General features: G+C 38.1%; 1 pseudogene; it reads left to right on the top strand.

The window, feature by feature from the left end:
• Positions 1-10,363: 10,363 nt before the first annotated feature.
• LOC114488382 lies at positions 10,364-12,396 on the top strand (annotated as a pseudogene).
• The last annotated feature ends 433 nt before the right edge of the window (positions 12,397-12,829 follow it).

Raw genomic sequence — 12,829 nt, 5'->3', positions numbered from 1 at the left:
TTAGGATGAAGTGATCACAGCTCCCCCACTCCAACCTGGCCCCGGCACACACGCAATGGGATTGCAAGTTATAAAGATCCAACAGAACAAACATATTGTACTTACTGAAGTTTTTCTAAACCACATGGAGCAGAAAATGAATTTTCAAACTATTTTTTAATGTGAAAACTATTTGGTTGCAGGTGTCAGTTCTGTTTTGCTTTGGTCTTTTCTTTTGTGAATTATTTTTAGATCATCCTAAATATAAAGGTCAAAACATTTTCCCTCATCCCCAGGGAATGAAGATGAGGCATTTTGCTCATGGAAAGTTTTCTTGTCCTCAAGGAAGGAGAAACCTGTTTATAAGGGGAGACCTCCCCAAACTGGAATTATCTTCTAGAAGGGGGAGTCCTTTGTAGTTCAGGCTTCCCCCACTAGGAGAGTGTTCTAGGAACCCATTGGTATCAGTGCACCAGCTGGCATTGTCGTGAGAGGCTGCATTTAGCTTCAGTAAATTTTTTTGAAGACTCTTTCAATGTGTTTGCTCATTTCATGATTGGTGATCTATGATTGTACCTGCCCACACTTTTCTGAGTGTTCAGCAGTTTTTGATGAAAAATTGCATGACCCCCTGCACCCCACCTTCCCAATTTACCCAATCTCACCCTGAGTGACTTTTTTTGTTTCCCCAATGAAAAAAGTCCTCAAAGGGAAACATTTTGCCAATGTGGAAGAGGTAAAACAAACAAACAAAAAAGGCAGAAGCAATAAAAGGCATCAAAATCAATGAGTTCAAAAACTGTTTTGAGCAGTGGGAAAAATGTCTCAATAGGTATATTGCATCAAATGGAGGGTACTTTGAAGGTGATTGAAATTTAAACATGTAAGAATAAATACATAATTATTCATTAATAAATTCCAGCTTTTTGGCCCCCCTTGTACTGTTGTAGAAATTTGGTTGTTCAAAGCTCTATTTCTGACTATTTTTCTGTCCAGTAAGAACTACTGTGAAAGGAAAGAAGAGAAGAGAGCTTTTGGAGAGAGGATAAAAGAGTGACACAGTAAGGAAGCAGTAGATGGTGGAGAAGAGGAAGAAGAGGAGCCATCTCAAAGACCTCTAACCAGGAGAGTGGTTTGAAGATGGGTCACTTCAGGAACTGCCAGGGAAAGGTCAAAGACAGATACCACAGGGCCACACTGCAAATGCCCAGAACTCCCTTGGTTCAGAATCTTGCCTTCAAAGTGTCCAGTTTCTATCTTGAACTTGCTGGATGGCCATCTAGCCATCTGGGATACAGGCCCAATGCCTCACTGGTGCCACAGGCTTTGCTCTGCCACAATATGTCTACTTCATGGGGACATCTCTCTATGGTGGCCCCCAGGACACTGGTTAACCAGAAGGGCAGGGTGGAGGAAAAATCCTTGGATATTGGATATTAAAAATGAATCTATTTATTAAACCAGTTTTCTTCTGCTAAATATAATCAATTACTTAAGGATTCAAAAAACATAATTATGATTTTTAAATAATTATGATAATTATGATCATTCAAATAATTATCAATGTAAAGAGCCCAATATAAACTTGGTATCTGAAGGAAGTGACTTCACAAATCTTTGAGTGAAAGAACAGGGTTTCAACAACTACCTATCCATATAGAAAAAAATAAAAATAGATTTCTTACCTCAACGTCCACACAAAATATTTTCCAGATGGATTAAAGGCCTAAAGAAAAAAACAAATTCAAACTATTAGAGTTACTTAAGGTTAGGAAGGCTTTCTTAAATAAAATGAAAACACAAAATTTGAAAACCATCAGAATTTCTATAATACAAACAAAAAATTAAATGTTACTAGGTCTACAATAGACTAGAGGATATTTCTACCCTAAATTAAACGATGAAGGCTTGGCGCTAGAGTATGTGTGTGAGTACCTCCCCTATACTTCAGTGGGTGGAGAAAACAACAAGCCAGTAATGAACAATGGCAAAGGACATGGAACAGCAGCTCACAGAAGACTAAATCTGCTTGGCCAATCAGCATATTCCAAAAAATGCTTTCACTAGTTAAACAATAATGTGATATCATTTTTATCCAGATTGTCAGAAGTTTAGATGTTAGACAATATCAATATAAAATATTGGTAAGAACGTGGGGACTTCGTGCGTCTCTGGTGAAGTGTAAATTGGTATAGCCATTCTGGAACGCACAGGGCAACACCACTAAAACTTGGCAATGCACATCCCTATAGCAGGCTATTCCTTTTCAGGATGCATGTCTGAGAGAAACTTTCATGTATGTTCAGAAGGAGACATACACATTTATGTTTACTGCAGCACTGAGTATAATATCAGACATTTGAAAATAATCCAAAGATCCATAAAAGAGAAAATTATATGATGGAATTTTATATTGCAATGAAAAAGCATAAACTATCAAATGGATATATCCAAAAAACAATATCAAACAGTAAAAGCCAGAAGCAAAATAAGAGAGTATATTATATATGCAATATTTAAAAAAATGCCAAATAATTTATACATTGCTTATGGATTTGTACATGCAAGTGAATGTATGTTAAGATATGAAAGAATAATTTGAAGTATAGAGTTAAAGAAAATTGTGGTAGTTGCCTCTGGAGAGTGAGAAGAAAAGAATTAGATGGGGGGGTAGATATGAAGATTTTACCTTTAATACTTTATTTTTAATGTGGAATATAAATGGTTGTTTTATTACTCTTTGCACTTTTCTATATTTCAACATTTCTTACCCAAGAATCTAATATGCTACTTTGGGACAGGTTCACTTTTGACTTCCCAATGTGTCGATGCAGACCTGTGAACAAAGAGGAAATAAATATACACCACAAACTAAATGTAAGATGCTCTAAAGATGTTGCTACAACTATTTTATAGCAAAATGTTTCTAAGCATTTTTTTGAGAATAGTTTTACTTTGCCAGTCTGCTATGTGAATGCAACAAAATAAAATTAAAGAGACTTTGTTCTGAAGGAGGACCTGAGAGAGTATTATAAAATAACATTGCATTTTATAGATGAGAAAATGAAAGCCCAGAGACCTGCTGAGGGTCATGCTACTTGTTAGTAACCAAGTCAGGACAAGAAGTCCTAGATCACATTGGAATGTTATATAGACTAGCTTTTCCCAACTATCATCTTTATTCATCTTTCCTCCTCCCCTTCCCCCACTTACCCTGACAGAATTCTACTCCTCTGTTACTATTCTTATTACAGTCAGCTTGGTGTTGAAGCTATTTATTTATGTCTATTTCTCTTACTAGAACATGAAATTTTGCTCTTGGAAGTCCAGGACCACTTCTGATTTATCTTTATAGTTTTGCACATAGTAGGTGATCGATAAATATTCTAACTCAGTTATTATATTTATGGTATTGCCAGCTTGGTATAAGGGACAATATATTTAAAGGAATTTAGCACTTAGATTTTTTATAACTCTAATAATAAAGCAACAGAAAACTATTTAATATCGAATCTTCATTTTAGAGATCACTCGATTCAGGGAGCTGAGCCATAACATCTCTGCTGTGGTTTTTGATATATACATTATAGGAAAGACGTGTCTCAAGCAGCTGAACTTGCCTTATCACTCTAATGGTGTGTGACTTGATATAGCATAGGCAGGCTTTTCTTAGAGGGGTGAGCATGAATGACCCCAGTTTTCCCCAGAATCATCTTAATCTTGTATTTCTTAACACTCAGCCCCTGCAGCTGGTGCATGTTTGAAAGATTTTCACTCATACTGTTTTGCCAAAGTGATAGATTTTATTCACCAGCTGGGATTTTCATGTGTTCAGTAGCTTCCTACAGCTTTTCATTGGACTTGGGTCTCTCTGCTTCCCTCTATTAGTAATGATTCTGGGATAATGCAAAAGGGCTCAAATTCAAGCTGCACAGCAATTTAAGTATCACTTTTTATAGTTTTCTCTCTCACATTTCTACAGCATCCTGTCTGCTAATATTAACACCACAGCTTGAGGCAGGCACAGACCAATTTGCCTTTATGGATTCTTCGACCCCTAAAAGTCCTTGCTCTGTTTCTAAGCCATTCCAACACAAGCCTGGCATTTGCCCCACAAGCCTATATCCTCTATACAAAGGCAATTAAAAAGAGCAAGCTTTTCCTTTTCCCTCATATGAAACAGACTATAAACATTATCAATCCACCATCTCTGGTTTATTTTAGTAATTCAAGTAGGAAATCTACATATTTAGACGACGTGTGAAATAGAAGATTGCATTTTTTTTTTACTGAATGACAGGCTCTGGGAATGAACTTGATACAAACTTACTGAAAATACTGTGGTTGGCATATATATATAAAAAAACCCCTTGGATTCCTAGTGAGGACTTTATGGAATCAGTTATGTTTTTAACATTGCATAAATATTACTTTTGTTGAGGGGATTACTAGACAATAGTGCTTATTTCCTACTAAGTTCAGGTAACATAGTTAGAACATTCTATATTGAATACAGTCCTGTATCTTCTTAGCACCAAGTGAATGACTAGTTAAATCTGTTAAATGAAAACATCATAGCAGATGATCCTTCCCATTAATGACTACGTAATGAAATAATAAACACACTGAAGAGAAAGACATGAGAGACTGCAGATCAGCTGTGCAGTAAGTAATTTATCTCAGGACCCAGAGGCCAACCAATGGGAAGGCTGTCGTGACAGTGAACACTGAACCTCCTTTCCTTTCCCTCCCCTGCTTGTCGTCTATTAACGCCTCAGGCGATCTAGTCAAATGATTGAATCTTGTGAAGTGTCAGATGAATCTTAAGAGGATAATCTTATTTTTGAATATATAAGCAAAAGGTATAAGGTAGTAGCAAATAGAATCCAACAATATATCACGATAATTCAGTATGACCAAGAAGGGTTTAGTCCAGGAATAAAAGAGTATTTCAATATCAGGAAATCTATCAACAATCTATAAACATAATTCATTATGTTACCAAATCCAAAAGGAAAAACAAAATGATATCAGCAGATGTTGTAAAGGTGTTTAATATAATTCAAAAGTCAGTCCCAATAAGTAATAAGTAGAAGGAATCTATTTAATTATGATGAAGGTGATTTTTCAGAAACCAACATAAAATGTTGTTTTAAATAACAAAATTCTAAAACAGCATCCATTAAAAATCAAGAACTATTTTGGAAGCTCCACTGATAGCAATTACTATCTTAACATTGTCTTGGGGATTCTAGTGACTGCCAGGACCCAGGAAAAGTAACGAATATGCATAGGCGTTGGAAAAGTAACTACTAAGACAGGTACGCTGGGTTGTTCTAACGTTGAAGAGACGACAAAGGGAACCATGCTTCCCAGAACTGTTTCCCTTTTGTGTAAGAGTTGGCCAAACTGAAAGTCACGTGAGACTTGGGAGGTGGAAGTGGGGCAGTATCTCTGGCAGCAGCCAGTATCTCTGAAGCTCTGAGTCAGATATGATGAGGACAGAGGCAGTCGTGCCCAGGGAACTCTGTGGTTGCTTCCTCCTACTCCATGTCCACCTCTACTTCCTGGCTGCCAGACCAGCTGACCCCAAAGGACGGCCTCGGAAGTGGGAGCTGTGCAGAGGTGCCAGCTTTCCGGGAACTTCCCTGCCTGTTTCCCTTCATGTTCCCTCTCCGGTACCTGCATGTGCCCAGCTTCCGAGAGTCCCATGAACACACTTTTAAGAAGGTTAGGTAGTAATTTTTCAATGATCTTCCCTACCTCCCTTTTGGATTTTCACTCGCTAACAATTCCCACAGTTGTGGAAAGTCTTGCTCCTGTCATTCACCCCTTGTCATCGTACTAGTTGTCCTTCTCTGACTAAATTCTGATGGATAGAATTAATAAAATAGTCTGTTAAAGCAGCTGAATACAAGATGAATGTTAAAATACACTTTTAACATTTTGCCTATTTTAGCAATATAGACCTAGATATAAAAATGGAAATAACATTTTGTTCACAACAATGACAAAAACTGTCAAATAATTAGGAATAAAAATCACAAAGAAAGGCACAGAATTATATAAAGGAAACTGTAAAGTCTTACTGAAGGACATAAAACATGATCTAAACAACTGGACATTTCATGTTCTTGGGTAGGAACCCAAAGGTGATACAATGGTAATCCTCCAAAATTAATATAAAAGAAAGTACATTTCCAATGAGGACTCTAACATCATTTTAAAGATAGTTATTAGTTTAACATTGACATGAAGGAATAAATGTCCTAGAATAATCTGGAAAGATATGAATAAGAACAATGTATGTGTATGGGGGTCCTTTAGTATATGTAAGAACATGTTATGCAGCTTTTATAATCAATATGCTATCGGCATGAGGAAAAATAGATCAGTTGACAGAATAGAAAATCCAGAAATAGGTTACATTATATATCAGAATTAAAGATATGAGAACTTTGTAGTTCAGTTTGGGCGGGATATATTTCAGCAACAGTGTTTACACAGTTCATATACTGATCTACGGATGAGCATGAAGAAAAATTCAGGACACATAAGGTTGCTAATTCAAGTTGTCTGGATGGTGGATATGGAACACAAGGCAGGAGTTGGGAGAAAATAGAAAAAAAGAAAAACAATACATCATTAAGCAAACTTAGGCTGTATGACTTATATCATATATGTATACTTTAGTGTGATTGCATGTAGATGTGTGTGGAAAAATAGATGGGAGTGAGGGAGAGATGTACTGACTTGCAAGAATCTCTATGATCTATCAATGAAGAAAGCAAGTTGAAGATTGACACATATAATTTGATTCTGTTTAGGTAAAAACAGACACCCTGTATTAGTCAGGGTTTAATCAGAGAAGCAGAACCTCTAGGAGTGATACAGAATAAGGAATTTATCACAGGAATTTGACATAATTCAAGGTTAAGGTTGGAACTGGTTAAACAGTTTAGATATGACTGTTGCTTCTGCTTCCACTGTTGGGCCTGGTCTTCAGGGCAGGCTTTTGGAAGGGAAGATGCACATGAAGTGACATGCCATTCCAAAGGTAAACTGGAAACTAGAAGGATGAGCTGACACCGAAGTAGCTCTTTCATTTCCTCCAAACCTCTGACTTCGATGGCGTGGATGACCTGTGTGAGAAGCTGATGCCCTTGGTCAGTCACAGAGTGGGACATGCAGCTGGTCTAAGAGTAGGAGAAGCTGCAGGAGGTCCTGCAAGAACTGGTAAATCTGTGGGCCCAGCTGCTGTCTGAGGCCAATAAGGTGAGCCAGCAGATCCACAAAAATGTGTAAAAGCTGCTACAGTACCTGACCCTATAACAAACTTCCCAATCTAATCATTCCTGCTGCTTCATTTTTGTTTTCTAAATCTCTCATGCAATTTCTCTGTGGCCAATCCTAGCTCAGAACCATACAGGGAAGGCAATTCTGAGGAACAGAATTCTGGTAAATGTAACCATCATATTACACACACACACACACACACACACACACAGACCCCCTATGTAAGTGTGTGTGTACCTTTATGTTAGTATGAATAAGGGGAAAAGTATGAAAAGATATATCCCAGGCTCTTAAGCCTGTTTTCATCAGGGAGATGGTAGTGGAGGGTTGTAGACAGAGTTTAAATAAAATATGGTATATTTATCCAACACAATCCAGCTGTTACACAGCTGTTACAAAGAACAAGATGGCTCTGTATGTACACCTATGGAAATACATCCCAATGTTGTATTAGTGGAAAAAAGTAAGCCACTGGGAAAATAACTAAAATATAATCTAATTTATGGAAAAATAACCCAGTATGTGCAGGGACACAGATTTAGGTCACCAACTAGCTCTTTGACCTTTGAGCAAGTTATTTAACCTGTGTACACCTCGTTTTCCTCATTTGTGAAATGGACATAGTAATATTAACGATAGTGTCTAGATTGTAGAATTGTGAAGATTAAATGAGACCCATAAAGTGCCTAGAATAGTGTTTTGCATCTAGGAAGTGCTTAATAATACTAGTGATCATTATTATCATTATTTTGGTTATTTCTATCATTATTAATATATCCTAATGGAAATAATTTGCTACCCTCTCATACCCTATCAACTCAATTTGGTTCTGCCAAATCAAGGAGCAAAGGAGGAAGGGAAGGGGATCTTATTTAAACAGAGCTGCCCCAGAAGGTTGTCACTGGCCTATGGGTCAGTGAGTTGTAACCCTAGGTAGTCATTAAAAGGCTGTTGATGGTGAAAAGATACAAGGTCAAGCAATGCTTATCCAGAAAAAAGCCAGGGATTGAGATAAACAGTTCTGGCTGTGTGAGTGTGTGTCTGCATGCATGTGTTCACTCTCATGTGTTAGCACAAACATGCCTGTGTATAAATTAGAAAGAACCAATACAGCAACTGAGAATGCTTGCATATAAGGAAACATTTTTAAATCCTGCAAAGGTGAGCCAGAGTGCTATATAATATCTTATATTTTCCAATTCTTACATGAGAGTTAAAATGAGAGACTGCCAGCATACTCATTTATGTACCCCGAGCCCTGTAATTTATTTCATTGTATTTGAGCTTAGCAGGGAAACATTTATTTATTTAAAATTACTCAGAATACAGCAGAAGGAGCTATTCTGTAGGTGTGAAATGTGTCTAAACTGCAACAGACACACACACACACAAACCCTCCTGCACTTTTGACACATTGTGACCACAGTAAAGGCAACATGAGGCTTCTTTTGTTTCTTGATTCTGCTGGAGGAAATGAAACAATGGGGCATGAACACAGTTCTCAACCTTTATTTCTAGGGGGGCTCACGTGGCTGACTAATGTTCCCTAGCACAATGCTCTTCTAAATGTAATTCCCAGCACATTGGCCATTATTTCATCTCATTCATTGCCACCCAAGAGAGCACATCAGGATACAAATGAGTGAGACTGACATTGGAATAGGATAACCTTGGAGACACTCAATTTTTTAATTAAAAATGTAATGCATAAATATATTCTCATTGAAAAAGAGTAAAACAATATGAAAATATATACAGTACATTCCTGTACCAGCTGTCTTACACTCAAAGGTCTTCTTTGCATAGATCAGTATGAACAATTTGGTGTATATCCTTTGTATCTTAAATTTGCATTTATATATAATACATTTATATGCAAGCATGTGTTTATCTATATATCTATATCAATATCTTCACACATGCTGGATTATTTTTCCCTAAACAAGATCATATTTTAGATTTTGGTTTTGGCGACTGGTTATTTTCCACTGAACATCATACCATTGGGGTAGCTTTCCATATGCGTAAATACAGATCCAATTTGCTTTTTAAATAATCGCATTGTGTCACTTAGCATTGTGTTGCATAACTATTCCACACATTATTTAACCTCTCATCATTTGGAGATATTTCTCTTTTATTACTAAAAACAATGTTGCACCCAGCACACCTGTTCATTCTTGCACATGTCTTTGTGCACAAATATATTTATTAAGAACAGATACTGGACATGTGTGTGGTGAGTGTGGCCAGCTTGGAGACTGTTCCTGGTAGGAATTTGCCCCATGCCTGGTGCTGGAGTAGGAGAGTCTCCGGGTACCAGCGATGCTAGAGGTGTTCACACCTGTCACTCGCTGGGCAATCTTCTGTGGTCTTGCCTATTCTGGGAGTTTGCAAGTTGATGGGAGCCTAGTGACCAGGGTGGGTTTACAACTCCTTTCTACCACCTTGTCCTGAGAATCCTGGGCTAGCCTGACTACCTACCTGCACCCTCTAAACTGGCCAGCGCTAGTTTTTTCATTTTTGTCATATGTTTGAAAAACATCCACTTTGTACCCAATCAGTGCCAGGTGCCAAGTTTACAACCTGTGTGTACAGTTGCAAGTTCTGGGCACTGGGAGGGAAACTTACTGGGGACTGAGGTGGAGGACAGGAGAATCTCAAGAAGTGATCTTTAAGCTGATCTAAAGCATGATGAGAGGCAACCCTGAAATCTGGAAGCCCAAGGAGAACTATGTTAAGCAGAAGCAGTAATTTGGACTAAGTTCCTGAGGTGGGAGCTATAGAAAAGGAACCAATGTAGTGAGCTAGGAGGACAGTGATGCAGGATAAGATGAGAGGTGCAGGGCCATGGTAGAGGGGATTAGATTTTCTCTACAATGGGAATACATTCCCATTTCTAGAAAACAGTGAAGACTTATAAGCAAGGGAGAAACATGATAGGCTCTGGTTGTCTATAGAAAATTTATATAATTTGTTTTACTGTTGATTATATAATTGGAAATTATTGATGATAGTTTGGATTAAGGTAGCGATAGTGGAGATAAAAGTTGGAGACTTAGTGGCATTTTAAAAGGGGATTGAAGACTTACTGAAGGACTGAATGGAGCAGGCAAGAAAATGTCGAAGAGGTGCTATGATGGAAGTCAAACCAAAAAACAATTCACAAGAAAAGATACAAAGAAATTCCAAGGAAAAAACCCCCCAGATTTTATAAAAACAATGATTCTGGTTCTTCAAAGACATTCCCAAGAAAAGTGATTAAGGAAGATGGCCCCCAAATCACATCTAAAAATTTTCAGAAAAGTGCCATAAAACAAGGGAGAAAAGGTGTGAAGTAACTCAAGAATAAGCAGCAAGGGGATAAAATACCAAAGAACAAATTCCAATGGACAAATACATTCAACAAGAGAAAATTCCCACCAGATAGTAAAAGTGATGCATCAGCAGCCAAGAAACCTAACTGGGATGATTTCAAAAAGAAGAACTGAAGCAAAGCAGACAACTCAGTGACAGAACCAACTATGACGTTGTTGTTTGGGCAAAGCAAATTTGGGAGATCACAAAAAGACAGTGACCACTAAAAAATGAAGTTGATTCAGGAAAAATTAAAACTATTGCATTTGCACATGATTCACTTCCTGTGATTCAGCGTTACATTGAGCACAACATGGAAGAACAGAGAAAACGGGCTTTTGAAGAGCTGTGAGATGATTTAATTAAAGCCAAATATTCTAGAAATGTTAAAAATTTTCTCATGTGTGGGAGTAAACCGTAGATTGCAGAGATATTAAGAAGCTTTAGAGGCCACGTGAGGAAGATGCTCCACCGACATGTTGGAAGCATGGGCCACCGTGGAGTCTGCACACAATGACAGAGCCATTTTGGAGCAGAAGCATGTTGGCAGAGGAGCTCAGCGGGAACCCATTTCAGCTATGCAAGTCAGCAGATCACCCAACTCTGGACAAAGTATTAGAGGTACAGCCAGAAAAACCAGAGCTTATCATGGATAAAATGAAACAGATTCTAACTTCAATGACCCAGAAGGAGTTGTGATTAAGCACTCAATGGTACATAAAGTATGCTTGGACTTTTTTTTTTACCTATGCACCCCCAAAGCTAAGATCGGAAATGGTGGAAGCCATCCATGAAGCGGTGGCATGCCTGGCACACACACAACGGCACCAGAATGGCCATGCACTCCCTGGGGCATGGCACACTGAAGGACAGAAAAGTAATTGAGAAAACAATTAAGACTTATGTTGAAAAGGTGGCTAATCACCAGTACTCCCATCTGGTTTTATTGGTGGCATTTGATTGTATTGATGCTACTAAGTTGTGAAGCAGGTAATCATATCAGAAATTATTAGTCCCTTGCCTATCATAGTAAATGACAAATGTGGCATGTGTTTGTACCTATTAAGCCACAGAGATCCTGCACATACAGTATGAGAAATCACTGAAGTTCTGCAGAAAGGAAATGGAAACACACCGTAAGAAAGGTCCAGAGATCTGATGCCGAGAGCTCCTAGAATCCATCTCTCCAGCTTTGTTAAGCTACCTGCAAGATCACGCCCAAGATGTGGTGCTAGATAAGTGTGCATGTGTGTCGGTATCTGACATTCTGGGAGCTGCCGTTGGAGATGTTCAGCCTGCCATGAATGTCATCACCAGATTGGCAGCAGCAGAACTGCATCCTGGTAGCAGAGATGGAGAGCCTCACATTGCAGAACATCCTTCAGGATGTATTATTCTGAAGTGCTTAACAGAGCAAGACAAAAAGATGAAAGAAAATGAAAGAGAAGGACGTTTATTGCAAAACCACCTGTAGAACATGCTGGTATAGAGAACCTTAAGGCCTGGGCTCGTGTGAATTGAGGTGCCATTATTCTTTCTAGCCTTCTTCAGGGTTCTCTGATCAAGGAGTTGCAAACACAGTCAAAGCTGGGCTGAAAAGCCTGATTCCCACATTGGAAAAAAACAAAAACACCAGCAAAGGAATAGAAATGAAGAACTGTCAGTATAGATGGAAACAATGAACAAGATGGAATCATGTTTTCTCTTCTGATCTGTTTACCCATTGTGGAAAAGAAGGGCTAGGGGGTCCACCTTCCTGGTAATTTGTGTGCTCTGTATGTGTGTTTCTTCTTTGTATAACAATTTACTTATAAAATGCTTTCTAAAATTGCTCTCTCTTAAAAAACAGATATGGGGTCAGTGAGTACCAATATTTTATATATTTTAGTATTTAATTAAATGTAAAATGATCTAAAATTTGTGCTAATTTACATTCTCTCCAGTGGCATACTTTTTTATTCATTCAAAAACAGTTTATGCAGTGACTACTTACCTATTTACCTACTGAGCACTTAACATGTCGAAGAAAATAAAGCAGGTCAAGAGGTAAATGATAGGGGCTGGTTGGACATTTAAATTAGGTGGTGGAAGTACCTTGCTAAAATGGTAATCTCTGAGGAAAACCTGAAGGAAATTCTGGAGCAAACCACACAGGTACCCGAGGGAAATGACTTGTGGAGGGAACAGCAAGGGAAAG

The sequence above is a fragment of the Phyllostomus discolor genome, chromosome 12, assembly GCF_004126475.2.
Source record: "Phyllostomus discolor isolate MPI-MPIP mPhyDis1 chromosome 12, mPhyDis1.pri.v3, whole genome shotgun sequence".
Lineage (NCBI taxonomy): Eukaryota > Metazoa > Chordata > Mammalia > Chiroptera > Phyllostomidae > Phyllostomus > Phyllostomus discolor.
Note: the sequence above shows the minus strand (reverse complement) of the source record. Positions and strands in the feature narration are given on the sequence as shown.